General features: G+C 35.5%; 1 protein-coding gene across 7 annotated transcripts in view; it reads left to right on the top strand.

Annotated features, from left to right (window-relative positions):
• PTPRD (protein tyrosine phosphatase receptor type D) overlaps nt 1-15,997 on the top strand; it is a 1,172,279-nt gene that overhangs the window by 487,565 nt on the left and 668,717 nt on the right. The window lies entirely within an intron of this gene.

The raw sequence follows: 15,997 nt of genomic DNA, 5'->3' as shown, positions 1-15,997 counted from the left end.
GTGAGGAAGAAGGAGTTTTTTAGGCTTACCTCATAACAGTAAAATGAAATTGTTCGTGTTTTGTTTGTTTGTTGTATTTTAACATAGTTTGACTGAAGACATCATCTCGTAACTGTACTTCAATGCACTATGTGTAATTTGAACATTTTGCATTTTGAGACTTACATTAACATAGTCATCAAACACAGAAAATGATGTCATTTCAGAGAGAGAGACATAACATGAACCAAGGAGATAGCAATCTGCAAAATGACAGAGGTTCTCGAGTTGTAAACTGAATTTCTGCACATTAAATAAATGGTGAGAAACCATCTTTTAAAAGTGAATCAGGGCCAAGCAGCAGAAAACAGTAATACAGCCATGTTACAGGTTCTATCAAAGTTATTTCTTACTGTCAGGATTTTTATATTACAATGTGAGGGATAAGAAATATACCTGTTATAATGAAAACTAAAATGACTGAAAATCTTAAATTTGGTTGTCATAAATCAATTTTTACACTTTTCCATAAACTTAAGTTTTTTGAGAAATGTTATGTTAACTATGAAGTCAATTGAACAAAATACAATGATATTTAGCATGTTCCCAAAATAATTTAATAAGTAATGCAATAAGGCAAACAAGCCTAAACAGGTTACCAGAGTATTCTCCTGTGTTTTAAGCTTGTTTCATAATATCAGACTTAACAATGTAAAGTGTTGGTTTCATAACAAGGGACAATATGATTAGCATGCAATTGAGATCAAACTCTTGAGTAAACCTTATTTGTACAACACAAATAGCTGTCATACTGTGCATAGATGGGCAGCAAACAGCACTTCTAGACAGTGGAAACCTAAACCCAGGAGAGCAGATCTGTCAGCTTTGCTTTGTGTTTCCACTCACTGTGTGAAAGTAGTAGGTCAGTTTTTCCATGTTGCTACTTTTGTATTGAGTTACAGATTTTTTGTTTTATGGCATATTTCTGCTTCAAAGGCTTCCTGTGAAAGCCTAAAATTTAAAATTTTGTATTATCAATTTAAAAAAAAAAAGTAAAATATTCTTTCTTAATATTTAGGCAGCTCTGGTGGACTTTGTTTTCATTTTGCTTCTGCTAGCTTTCCATGAGTTTATTTCTTGCTCTTTTGCTCAGTCCTTCAGAATGAGATTGATCATTGCTATCCCATAATTCTTTATAAGTAAGCAAATCTACTATCATCAAAACTGCTAACTGTATAGATAATGCCTTGTGAAGTTTGTAAATTTCTGGTGGTTGAGAAAACACTGTCAGCTTTTAATAAAAATACACTGAAGTGACTGTTAGAGAAGTCTCACTATAATTCTGGTATATTAGTTAATATAAGATGCCTGGTAACATTTTCCTCTTATGTTTTGACAAACTGATGCTATAAAATACACACAAGCATATATGTGTGTGTTTATTGTGTATAATAAAGCTTGATTTTCAAAGAAAGTATACAAAGACTGGTATATCATGGTTTGAGGAGCCTTTTATTTTACAGGACTTTTATGGGTATGAATACAGGAGGCAGCTAAGCTAACTGCATTAAATAATTGATATATATATTTAATAAAATTATGGTAAATTAATAGGGAGGAGGCTTTGATATTAAAAAAATAATAATACAAATAGACCTCCCCAAGCAATACAAAAGAGAAATCATTAACTTTTGTGGGAAAATCCAGGAAAAAACCTCTCAAACCTTCAAAAACCCAAAAAAGAAGAAAAAAGCCACAAACCCACAAAAAACCCAATTTGCCTTTTCTTTAAATTGGATCACTTAAGTTCAGCATAGCTGGAGCAATTAAAAAATGCATCCCACATTTAATATATGAGAAGGCACTTTTCCAACATTATCATCTTACCAATCTACTTAAAGTAGAAAGATAAATAGTCAAATTAATTCTTTGCTTGAATTAATAAAGTTCAATTATGCCTGTAAAACATGGGATTCTCCTCAGCATTGTTTGTAAACTGTATGTACAGCAGATTTGTCAGAGAATTTTCTTACATTGTTTTATTGGACTGAAATTTATATACATAAAAGTGATCCAGCTGACTGAAGTAGAACAGAGCATCAGAACAGTAGAACAGACTATGATAGAGACAGCTACTGGACATTAAAGAATCCTTGAAAAATTTCAATCAAAACCATGCTTGGTTTAGTTAGAAGTTTAAAGAAAGGTTTGTGGTATGCCTGATTTAATAATTTATTATAATAACTCTAAAACCAGGACACACAAAGCTAAGGAATACTAGTACTGATTTTCTAGATCTTACTGTGTTGTTCCATTTTTTCTAATAATGATGTTATATTACGTATATATTTAAGAAATATTACCCAATAAATAAATAATTTCAACTTTCTTCTTCACTTAAGAATTACATGATCGTTCTTATGGAGATTTGAAAAAAAAGAAAATTAACTGATAGAGAACTAATGGATGAAAATAAATATTTCACTAGAAAATTAATACCAGAAACATACCCAACCTTATGTCAAGGTCCTGTCCATGCCAAGCTCTAATAGCAGTACTTATATTTTTATACAAAATAAATAAATAACAGTTAAAAATAAACAAATCTAACTAAAAGAAAGCACCCACAAAAACAAAAACATAAACCCAAAAAAAACCCCATTTTTCTCTGCTCTACTTATTTTTACCATTTTTTCTAGTTCTCTCATAGTTCATTTATGACTTTTTTTAACTCCTTTTATATACTTTATTTATCTGTTGCCTCATGTGAGTAAAGAATGAAAATAAAATTCCAGGACTATGGCAAATTTTCTCAAAAAAGCTACAAATCAGCAACCTAAATTTGCAAATACTCCTTTAGAAGCAAATATTAATTTTAAAAAATATACAATAGAAGAAAACAAAAAACATCAGTTTCCTGACACCTTGTGGATGATATGAGATGATATGAGTCTGTAAGGGGCAGCATGGAGTTTCAGAATTTGTGAAGGATGTGTCTCTCCACTCAGGGTGTTAAGCAACTGAGTCAATTCTGCTAACATAGTTGTCTTTTTCACACTTTTGAAAGCAGTGGCAGGAAGGAAGTAGACATGGAGAGTGAGCTTGAGTTTTATTGTATGCTCAGCTTGTGAAGTCTATTTCTCCAAACGGACACTTATGAAAATAATTTCCACCAATCTGTGTGTGTGGCAATATTTAATCATCCCATAAATACCATAATTTTATTTTTTCTATCACTTCTTATATTTTATATGATCTAGAAAATCGATATAATAGCAAACACCTATTTTTCAATTTTAAAATTAATCTTTTTGAAGACAGACTTTGGAGACATAATCTCAAAATGCCATTTAGCATGCATTCCTCTGAGTCGTGTATCACAAATTATCAGATATATTTCTATAAGTATGCTTGTATGTTAGCTGGAAACACCTTGACACTAGTTACTGCATTTAACATTGTATTTGGAGAACACTTTACTTATGATTACTTATTTACATATGAATGGATGAAAATAAATACAAATAAGTATGGGCATATATATTTAAAAGCATATTAGTGTTCCTGAATGCATTCAGATTTGATCCTGTATAGTCTCTGACTGCATTTTTGCTTTATAGATAGACAAGTGTACATGCATACATAGAAATGTGTATTATTGCATTTCTAATGTGTAAAGTAGTATTTTCCTAAAAACACTGTAAAAGTGCTTAAACACTTGTTCTTTTTAATGTAAATTTTTAGCATATGTGCAATAAAACATAGAAAAGTAGTACAGCAAATTTATCTTTTAATACTTTTCATCCTGGGTTCACTAATGTGTGAAAAGATATGGATAGATCTTTTGCAAGTCATATTATGGTAAAAGGTTGTATGTAAATTGCAAGTAAGTTCGGGGTTCTTTCACTGTTCTTTTCTAGGTTTTTTTTGAAGTTACAAAAAATAACTCCTGCTAGAAAAATTCTATCTTTCATACATATGAAAATGTAACACCTAAAAAATTATTTATTTTATTTGAAACACCAAATAGTCAGTACATTACTTTTTTCATTAAGGAATAGAACCAATGCAAGTTAACCAACCTGGATAAAATGTGAAATGGAAAACAAAAACCCATTACTCTGAAAACACTTTCTTTTTCTAATAAGGATACTTGGAAAATATTGATTAAAAAGTCCTACCATGGCCGCAGCCTAGGGCAAATTATCATTAGAGTGACGATATGCAATCTTGATTATATTCTTTTTTTACCTCTGAGAATGTCATTGCATCTCTTGGGAGTATGATTATTTCTGAAATTAAAATCAGCTTTAAAAGAAAAGGTAGCTTGAATCTAATTTCCAGATTGATAGAGCTAAACATACAATGAGAGTAAATCTCTTCTAATGTAAACCAGAGACCAACATTATAACCCTCAGGGTTTTTCAATGGTGGTTATATCCTGTTCTTTATAAAGAACTTCGCTAGTTTTCAGCCAGTGATTCTTGTCTCTCGTAACTGGCTTAAGGGACAGGACTTGTGGACAGGAGACAGGGCTTATCATATGTAGCTGCAAAGGATACAAATTTGGTTGAATCTAAAGGAAGCTGAGCAAGGAAGAAATACTAGTGGTATACATCTAAATGGGCATAAATTTTGGAATTATTTTCTCCAATTAAATTATTTAAATTATTTGATGGGTGGGAGACATGCCTCTCCATTACAAGAAATGACTTGTAATGGACACAGTAGTGGGTACAATTATCAATGGATTATTAGAAATGTTCTTAGACTGATTTTTCTAAAATATCTTTGAACGTCTTTATCAATTCACATCCATCCCATTAAACACAAATTTTCCTGGTTGTTTTCAGGATATGGGAAATAGGAAGAAATATTTTTAACTTATTAGCTTGCATTTATAAGCTGCATCAGTATCTGCTTATGTAAGATTAGAATTACTCCTTTTTTACAAAGGGTGTGGAATAGGAAATGTAAATTATAAGTTAAAGGTAAAATTTCCTCTTTCGTCCAGCCCCTAACATTATTACAGAAATAGGAAACAGAGAGGACCTAAAATTCAACATAGCAAGAAGATTTGCTTTTATATTAGTAGAGATCTACTAACTCTCCAAAGGAAGATATTTCTGCCCAAGACCAAAATGTACTGTACAACCATTTTGTAATGCTGCAAGAGACAGGTCATCCTCAGGACAACTGGTCTCCCTACCAGGTAGACAGGGACATGGAGCAGCATAGCTTCCCCTTGTAATCCAGGAAAACACAGTTAGTGACCTGCTGAGCCACTTAGATGCTCTTCTTATATCAATGGGACCAGAAAGTATCCATCCTAGGGTGATGAGGAAGCTGGAAGAAGAGCTCACCAAGCCAGTCTCCATTACTTTTTGTCATTCCTGGCTCACCAGGGAGGTCCCAGACAACTGGAAACTACCCAATGTGACTATCCACAAGAAGGGCTGGAAGGACACTGCAGGAAACTACAGCCCTGTCAGCCTCATCTTGGTGTGGCAAGGTTATGGAACAGATCATCCTGAGTGCCATCACACAGGACCTAGAGAATGGCCAAGGGCTCAGACCCAGCCAGCATGGATTTAGAAGACTGCCTGGCCAACCTGATCTCCTTTTATGACCAACCAGATGTCCCCATCTGGTCCTCTGAAGAGGGACGTGTACCACTGGATAGAGGGGCCAAGTCCAATGACATAAGTCCAAGTGCCAGGTCCTGCACTTTGGCCACAACAAACTCCTGCAGCACTACAGGCTGGGACAGAGTGGCTGGACAGTGGCCAGGCAGAAAAGGCCCTGGGAGTAGTGACTGACAGCAGCTGAACCTGAGCTAGCAGTGCCCAGGTGGCCAAGAAGACCAATGGCATCCTGGCCTGTGCCAGCAATAGTGTGGCCAGCAGGAGCAGGGAAGGGGTTGTCCCCCTGTACTCAGCACTGGTGAGGCCGCACCTTGAGCATTGGCCCCTCAATATAGGAAAGGTGCTGAGGTGCTGGAGCATGTCCAGAAAATAGGAAGGAGGCTGGTGAAAGGTCTGGAGCACAAGTCCTGTGAAGAGCCACTGAGAGCACTGGGGCGGTTTAGCCTGGAGAAAAGAAGGTTCAGGGGAGACCTCATCATTCTCCACAACTGCCTGAATGGAGGTCGCAGCCAGGTGGGGGTTGCCCTCTTCTCCTAGGTCTGGATTGGATATTAGGGAGACATTCTTCACAGAAAGTGTGATTGGACTTGGAATGGACTACCCAGGGAATGAATGGAGTCACCATCCCAGGAGGCATTTAAGACTGGATGTGGCACTTAGTGCCATGGTCTAGTTGATTCTATAGTTAGAGAATCAGTGACACACACTATATCCCTGAAGTAAATTATAAAATTACATTACAGATAAATCTGAAACTTTTCTTTTAGTTAAGAGTAACCATTTATTTTCTGTTCTTAAAAAAAAAAAGGATAAAAGGGTAAAGAAAATGGAAAGAAGGGAAGTAGTGATGCTTGAAGAGCTTTTGGATTTTTATAAATCTGCGAAATATTCTTCTAGATTTTTTTTTCAAAACCTAATAAAAAGACTTCTATTAATGTTTGTGGCTTGCAAATTAAGTCCTTTTTCATGCACTTCTAATGAACTTGATCTTATAAGTCTTTGTCAGTCAGGTCAAAATATTTTATTTTCTTAGGTATGCAGGTATTTATATCTTTCACATGCATTATTTTCACTGGGCTTGTACAAAATCTAAAAAAAAATTAGTCACTAGTTTATGCCCCTACTTTGCACAAATTGACAGGAAGATGAAATTTGCCGAATAAATATCTAAAGAGCTTTATAAATGCTATATGCAGTATCCAATTTACTGCTTTACACATTGGGAACTAGAATTCAATCCACTCTGTTGTGTCTTTTATTTTCTCTATATTTTATATTTGTAATGAAAGCAGAGAAATGGTAACTATACCCACTGCAGTACTGAAAATGCTGTTAAAGTACAAGTTTATCAAGGATTTCATAATTCAAAATTCACACTGAAAATAGAGAATTGAAAACAGAGAAATAAAAATAGACTGAATATTTAGACAGTTGCTAGGCTATTGGACACATGCTTCAAATGATAATGTCCTGGCTTTTCATCTTCATCCAGCTTCTGCTCATGAATGAAACAAATTTTCCCAGAGAATAATCTCGAAAAGTATCTCATGAATTGTCAAAAATTGTGGATCTATAAAGTGTTGAGCTGAAATCTGGACAATATTTGTTTGAGGAGGTTGCAAAATAAGCAAACATTTTTTCATTTCATGTACAGTTATGGTTGGTTTTCCAGAAGTTAAATTAGAAGCTGTCGTGTGAAAATATATGTCCAACAAGGCATTTTCTCAATACTTACTATCCCTGAACAAATATTGGACAAAACCTGCATTATCTTTTTTCAGGGAAATGTATTCTTTTGAGTGTGTGCATGTGTATGTTCTGTTGAGGAGTTTTCCTGAATCTTTATGCTCAGTAAGACATTGTATAGAAATAAAACCTGAAAAATTGCATAATGAAAAAAAATGCTTATACTTGGGATGATGGGTCCCACAAATGCATTTTCTGGGCAGATGGAGGACAAATTCTTAGTGGCTCATTTTCAAAGATTTGTCCAATAGATTACTCACATTCATTTGGGATTTGAGTACAGTAAAATCTAATCTCAACTGAGTATTTCAAAATTTTTAGGAGAAAACCAGGTATCATGTAGACAAATGCAAAACTAACTGTAGTATTAGTCCTAAACAAAAAGCTGTTAAATTATTTTAATTCATAGCTCCAATTAAAAATAGTGTTTTGAATAGATGCATCAAAGACCATAAAACAAAATCTAAGCCAGGTCAAAGATTCAGCTGTCTCAGCATGACTTTTCTCGTAGTGCTTGGCTGCAAACATTTAAGTGGTTTTACTTCTGCACTAGCTTCCATCTTCTGTCAGTCTGACTGTCTGTTCCACTCAGCTCACTGTATTACACTGAAATGGAAAAGTGGGAAAGGATAATGAAGAAATCTGAAAACACTTCAGATCCTTGTAATTTTAGATTTCATTACTGAGTAAATTTTCTAATGTGGCAAAAAAAAAAGTAAAGTTGGTCCGCGGCAAATTCAGTCAATCTTTTAAATACAAAAAAATTTCATTTCGAAATTGCAATTTAAAATTTAAAGTGACTAGAGAGGAGAAAAATAAAGCACATGTCATGTGCTGTGTATTTCTAGCAGCTCCTTCCAGTACAATGTCTTCCTTCCACCTCCTCCAGTCCACTGGCATCTGCGTGGTGATAAATTGCTTGCAGCACATCTGAATGTACAACTTGAATAGGTGTATGCAGCTTCGAGGATACTATATTTTTTTTTGTTTTTCCATCATGACATATCAAAAGTAAGGAATTTATATACTATGATTTGTCATTTTGAACTTTGATAACCCTCTCAATGTTTATCAATGTTTGTGTCTGAACTGAAACTTGGTATTTATTTGGACTATGGGTATATTCAGAGACCAAGGTTAACCTTACGCTGGATCATCTTATCAATAATGAGGAATTAGGGGAAGAAAATAGAGGTAGCCTGTATTCAGAAACAACATTGATGTGTATTCATGTCTGCAAAAACCTTTCAACAAAAAGTAGGTAATTCTAGAGGTAATAACAGAGGAGATTTCATTGTGTGACTGGGTAGAATTCAACACCTCATATGTCTGCTTTACATGACAGATTATTAATAACCTGCCACTGTCATCAGGAAATACCAGTTAGCAGTGACTGCCCTTTCTGAATCAAATTTTTAGAAGTTTATTCTTAAGTATTCTTGCTCTCTAATACACTTTCTTTTGGTGCAAGCCATTCACTTTATGCAGAAAATACACTTAGTTCTTGTGCCATATAGATTTTAAAAATTAATACATAGCAGAATAGTACCACACAAATTAACTTTACTCATTTTGCTGTGCAGAAAATGAGGACTGGAGAAGATAGGGCTATTCTTGTACCAGGACATATGGAAAAGGTTATGGGAAATATTCTAGCTCGGAGTAGCAATCAGACTTCTCTAAACAGAGAGACACAGGCATATTGTTAATAAATTATAGGGTTTTCATACTTTAGAGGTTTTTTACTTGCTTCCAAGATCACTGCAAACCCCTCTGCTGATCAATCACAGTGAAAACCTCATAAAATTTCCATTAATCTTAGATATAGGTTATACATAGATATACTCTGGATAATGAAATATCAAATAATCCCTTCACAAAGAGTAGTTCTTTATGAAGTAAGGAGTGAAATTATTGCATAATATGAACAACATATTGTTGCTTTGATGCCTACTTTGTTGCATATTTATGCACTTTGAGAAGATTTTCCTATGTCAGATATATGTCTTCCCTCTTCAAATTCCAAAATATTTAGGGTGAAATAGTAGGATTAATATGCAGGGCCTAACATGTGCCAAAGAATCTTCTACGAGGGACTGCCTTGGAAGAGAGCTAGCAAAAGCTTCATCCTGAAATGAAACTCTACATTAATTAATTCATCTTAAGCTAAACAAAAGCATAGATGCAAATATATTTTTCTCTTTTTTCTTTTTCTTTTTCTTTTTCTGTTTCTTTTTCTTTTTCTTTGCTTCTTTTATGCTTTTCCTTTTGTTTTTCCTTTTGCTTTTCCTTTTGCTTTTCCTTTCTCTTATGCTTTTCCTTTTGCTTTTCTCTATTTCAGGCACAGGATTATATGATAGAACTGTAAAAGAGCAAGATTGGGCCATTGTCAGAGTATCATCTGCAATTGTTTTACTTCTATGTGAAAAATAAATTTCTCTGTATTTTTAAGGTATTAGTTCATATCAGGTAGCTCTGCTACCTATAAAGAGATAATTGAAGTAATTTTCTTCCATCTATGTCTCTTTTTAATTGTATGAAGATCTAGGATAACAGTAATCTGGGAATGTCAAAGTTAATATAATTGGTAGGAGTTGAGTGGAGGCATATATCCTTTAGAGAGGTTCTTTGATATTTGTACTGCTGCCTTTTTAAAGAAATTTAGAAGAGAGGAAGAATACAAGGAGCTCCAAGACAATGTGAAGCTCCCACCACCAAGTCTGAATATCCTGCCATAGACAGGGACACCTTTCACCAGAACAGATTGCTCAAAGCCCCTGACATTGAAATAGTTTTAGGGGAACATTCACAACTTGGGGCAACTTTTACAGTGTCTTACCACCTTCATAATAAAAAAAAAATTCTTGTTGATGTCCAGTCTCATTCATTATTTACTCTTCTGAGTAATTTAGAAAAAAAATAGACTAATCTTTCTAATTTCTATGAGGTTTCCCTTTTTGTCATTCCTAGAAATTACATTTTGACATAGTTTTCCATAGGTATCAATCTTGACTTTATATTCTTCCCCATACATCTGAAAGCATGCCTAGTTTCTGGAGAAAAGCTGACTGAAAAATATGAAACACTTTGCTTTTCTTTTTTAATTCCTTCTTTTTTTTGGCTGCTATGCTGCAGCTCCTTTATACTTACCCATTTCCAGACATTTTAAACATGGAATCTATCTTAAGTATCTTAAAGAACTATGACTACCATTAGTGTATTTTTAATGTATTTTTTTCCTCTGGTTTTAATATGGTAAAAAAATGCTGCAATCTCAGGAAATTTTCACCCTTTAGAATAAAAACAACTCCTTCTCCATATAGCGCTGCACACAAGTTTTTATCTACAGTTTCAAAGAATGATTATAACTATACTCATCCATTTTAATTAAATTTTCTGTTAAATTTTAGAAAACCATGAAATTTCAGTAACAATTCCAGTAAACAAAAGTTCCTATTGTTTTAAATAAGTTCTTCTTCTTTCTTCATGGTTTGATTTGCCAGTCTCAGAAGAGGACAATATTTCTGTTTATGCAGAATTACCTTAAGGTTCAGTGTGAGCAGGGAAAGAGCAGGGTAAGAGTGTCCAAATACCACTACACGCAGCATACATATTTAAGCAATTATTAATGTGCATTCAGGATCCTAAATTACCTATGAAAAATATCTAATGCAAGATCTTGGCTAGCCTCAGTGGCTCATGTCATCTGGGAAGGACATGTAGCCTGAAAAAAACCCTAAAAATCCCCAAACCTTCCATCCCATCACCCCCCACCAAACAAACCAAAAAAATTCGAACAAGAGAGAAAAATATTGTATCAGTTTTATCACTTTCACTTGTTTCTGCTTCCTGAACATGACAGAGTTTAAACCAAAGGAAATATACATTGTCATGACATGTTCCCAGACAAGAAGCTGTGTCTGAAAGAGTATTACAGCTTTCAGCCTGTATCCCCCCATCCACCAAAACCATGGACGTGATTCTGAGTGCAGAGATAACACAAAGGCTTCTTCCTAATGAGTTCCTTCATATGCAGCAAGATGTCTATCAGGTTTGCCTCTTTTTATTCCTATTAATTAGCCATATGGCTTATTTTCCTAGGTACTTTTGAACCAATTAGAACAACAAGAAAAAAAATTGGAAATACAGATTATGAAAAATGTATTAGATGGTATTTCTCCTGACCAGACACCTACCCTATCATAAGACAGAAGACCATTCTCCTCCAGATTCTAATCTTTAGCAAGTGCTCCTTCTAGTGTTATGACCACTTTTTTCTTTCTCTCCTTCTTTGGGGTATTTTAGCCTGATGCCTTAAGTTTTAGCTTTCATATTTTCATATGCTCTCAAGGCATCAAGCCAATATTCCATTTGCTAGCCTTTTAAAACAAAAGCAAAGACAAAGAAATGCTCTGTGGAAAAATTCTGTATATTGTGTCATGCCAGCTCTATGTTCCTTTCCAACCAAAGCAATCTACTCATTCATAGAGTAAAAGAAAGAGATCCTGATAATTAATAACTTTGAATTGTGTTCTTTTTCTGTTGCTTGGTTTGTTCTGATTGATCATTATTGCTCTCAGCTCCTTTTCCTTATGAAAGGATTGACATCTCAGTGCTATGGTGATGGCCCTCAAGAAATATCTTGGCAGCTGGAGGAGTTTTACTTTGTTTCAGCCTAGCAAGTCAATCTGAAAATAAATGTCCAAAATACAATATATGCATGTAAGAGTGACACTTAAACTTTATAAGCCATTATTAGTCACTGTATTAAGTGTGGATTTGGAAGACAATTCACTATCTAGGCAACATAGTAATCTAAATCTTTTTAAGTACAGATCTTGGGCGTCAGTATCTGATTCAGTCACAACCACACTGCCACAAAGCTGCAGTTATTTATCAGGAAAGAATGATAGCAGAAGATTTGGCATGGTGACTCGTGCAAACAGCATGTTTGGTCCCATGAACAGGGTGAAAAGCAAATAACAACTCCTTCATCTCAGTAACAGCTGGTGCATTACATTCTCCTTGATACAAACCATGAGGACTCTGCTCAGACGTGTGATCTATCACAGAATATTTGTCATATCTACATCAAATTTACATGTTCTTTAGTTAAGATGTGGTCATTTTTACTACCTTTACTTTTTTCCAGTTCTTTAACCACATACAGTACAACTATGATGAATGCAGCAGCATGTTTCTTTTACTTTCTCTTTCTTATATGTATAAAATGTCTCTAATTATAGAAAACACTGCAACATTGACATGAAAAACTAGAAAGGAAAGCTGTTGTGGGTATTAGCTGAAGAGGTACAAGTAGATCAAGTCCTGTATATGAGTGCCCTGATGAATCATGGTGATACATATTACTACAATCACAGAATCCTTTGGATTGGAAGACATTAAAGATCATCTAGTTCCAACTCCACTGCCAAAGACAAGAGCACCTTCACTAGATCAGATTTCTCAAAATCCCATCCAACCTGGTCTTTCAAATATTCAGGGATGGCACATCCACAACTTTTCTGAGAACCTGCAAAAAATATCTTGTAACTATTTGTAAACCACCAGTCCTTCATCTGTGAGGTTATTTTAAAAGGTCTTTTGATACTCCTTTTCCCTGAGGTGACACAAAGAAAAGCTTGACAAAAGTTTCTGGGAGATTAAAAAACAAATTACAGGCAAATCTTAGAAGATCAGGAATTTGGTAGAATTTAAAACAAACATTCCATCAAAATAAAGCATTTCATAAAACATTTACTCTAACCAAAAAAAGCTTTAAATTAACCAGATTTCAGGAATGGCAAATTAGGAGAAGAAAATGAGAGAAAGAAAGGACAAGAGAGAGAGAGAAGAAAGCTGTCACTACTGCTTTGGATCTGGGGTGGGACTTCAGCTGCTGTAAAACCCAAGGACTATAAAATAGGACTGTGGCCACAGTCATTGTACAATGGCTTTTATTGCCCTGGCTTCCTGTGGTCATGCCTTCCCCTAGGTGGGGCTTCCAGTCATCTGGCTGCTCTGGGGCTAGGTTGGGCCTCCAGAGTGGGGTGTGGGGCACTGCTTTCAGTCTTCAGGTGTGCCAGTGACTGACAGCTGGACTAGAACCTCCAGGCAGGTGGGGTGCACTACTACACTTTCCTCAGAACTTGTCCTGTTCCCTGCACTTTAGTTGTTTGAGCCAGTAATCATTTTCTCCCAGTCTCCCACACACCCACAGTAAAGAATTTATTTTAAATATCTAATATAAAGTATCTCCTCTTTTTGTTTAAAACTATTTCCACTTGTCCTATCCCTGTCAATGCATGTATATAGTCACTCTCCCTCTCTTTTAGAGACTAGCCTGCTTTAAGTACTGAAAAGCTCAAATTAGGCAACCCCATAGCCTTTCCATCTGCAGGCTGAAAGCCTCCAGATGGAAGACCTCTGTCGGTGTCTTCATAGGAGAGGTGTCCCAGCCCTTTGGTCGTCCAGGACCATTTTTGTGGCCCTCCTCTCTCTGACAGGTCCACGTCTTCCTCTTGTTGGCGTCCCAGTCCTGGATCACCATCATCTCAAGAGGGCAGACTAGAAGGAGAATCTCCCCTTGGCCTGCTGGCCATTTTTTTTTATGCTGCTTAGGATGCTCTTGGCTTTCTGGACTGTAAGCACACACTGGCTGATGTCCAGCTTCCATTCACAAGAACTGTTCCTCAATGCGTCCTTCACCCAGGCTTACCCATGTCTGGGACTTCCCTTACCCTGATGTAAAACCTGTATTTGTTGAACTTCATAAGGTTTTTGTGGCAATACTGCTCATGTTTGTCCAGGTCCCCTTGGATGGCATCCATCATCTTGTTCCAACAGCAACATTCATTTAGGTATCATCTGCAAGCTTGCTGAAGGTGCACCTGATCCCACTGTCTATATCATTGATAAAGGTAATAAAGAGCCCTGAGAGGCACCACAAGTCACCAGCTTCCACACAGATATTAACCAAAACTCCCTGGTTCCACTCATCTAGCCAATTCCTTACCAAATAATTGACCCTTCAAATCCACGTCTATCCAGTATGGAGAAAAGAATGTCATGTGCAACTGTATTTAAAAAGTTACAAAAGCTTAGTAGAGATGACATCAGTCAGTCTTCCTCTATGAACTATTGTTGTCATTCCATCATAGAAGGCAGCCAGGTCAGTCAGGTATAATTTGCCATAAGTGAAATGCCTGACTGTCTCATGATATCTCTTTGTTCTGCATGAGCCTTAGCATTCCTTCCATGAAGATTTATTCCATCATCTTCCCAGACAGAGGTAAGGCTCACTGGTCTGTTATTCCCCAGCTTCATTTCTCCCCTTTTCAGAAACAGGAGAGGTGTTTAATTTCTCCCATTACTGGGGACTCTGCCTGATCACCTGAGTTTTCATATAACATGAATAGTACCTTGGCAGCTACATCAACCATCAGTCCCTCAGGACCCTGAGGTCCGTGTCATCAGGCCCCATAAATTTGTGCTTATTCAGTTTCATCAAGTGGTCAAATCTGTTTTTTGGTTGCAGTGGGTGGGACTTCATTCCTGTAAACCTCACCTAAGGCTGTTGAATGTCAATTGTACTTTTTGTAGAGAGATATTTAGCAGCCGTTTTCAGATGAATTATTTTCTCATAGATAGTACCTTGCAGATGTAAAATGTTGATAACTTTTAAGGATGGGTCTGGTTATACTCAGATTTTTAACACTTTTAACTGTGTCTTTGACCTCTAATCAAGGTGCAATTTTTCTCCAAACAAGATTGTGTTTGTAGAATCTTTACAGAACAACCTTGAAAATGATGCTATTGGGAATAATGACTTCAAAGTCAGTGTGATTTCATAGAATAAATGACTAGTCAGGAAGCCATCACTCACTCTTAATTAAATTTCTTCATCTAGAGAACTTGCAGTTCTAGTCAGAGCTGTCAGGAATCCTATTCACTTTGTGTCAAGTTTGGTAACATGTGCCAGCATCTCACCTTATTTTCTCAAATATGAAGTAAATATCCTTAATATTTTAATTTGTATTCAATAAACTAGGAAGCTGAGATCTTAAAAGGATATAAGAAATATTTAGGGCAAAATTTAGTTTGGACTTCAAGGCTTTAAAATGGCATAGATACATCAAGGTTACAGCATCCTAGTCCTTTGCACTGACATTACAATATTCAGTTATATAGTATAAGGGAATTATATAGTTGTAGTCTGATCACATTCATCTGCTCTCGTTTATGGTTTTACTGCTCCTGTGTTTACACATGACCTAGTTTTCTTTGCACTTACACCTACTGCAAGCATTTATAACAAAATAGGTTGAACGTAAACCAGGTTAAATATTTAAAGACATTCCTTGTGGTACTCTTCTGCCCTATTTCACTAGTAAAAATGACCAGAGAATACTTTAGACAGTCAGTGAACCTATTTTATTAGATGAGATATATATGCAGCAGATATTTTCAGATTTTATAGTTTTTATATAAATGACTTTAAAAGCACATCTTCATAAATAGAGATTAAGTAGAAATTATCTATACAACTGCAATACTTGTAAAGAAAATAGTATTGTTATGTTTTCCTAGTCATTCATATTCTGGTAGTAGTTTGCCTAAGGGTACAG

The sequence above is a fragment of the Molothrus ater genome, chromosome Z (assembly GCF_012460135.2).
Source record: "Molothrus ater isolate BHLD 08-10-18 breed brown headed cowbird chromosome Z, BPBGC_Mater_1.1, whole genome shotgun sequence".
In the NCBI taxonomy this organism is placed as follows: Eukaryota; Metazoa; Chordata; class Aves; order Passeriformes; family Icteridae; genus Molothrus; species Molothrus ater.
The sequence above is the reverse complement of the archived record's forward strand: the minus strand, read 5'-3'. Positions and strand labels throughout refer to the sequence as shown.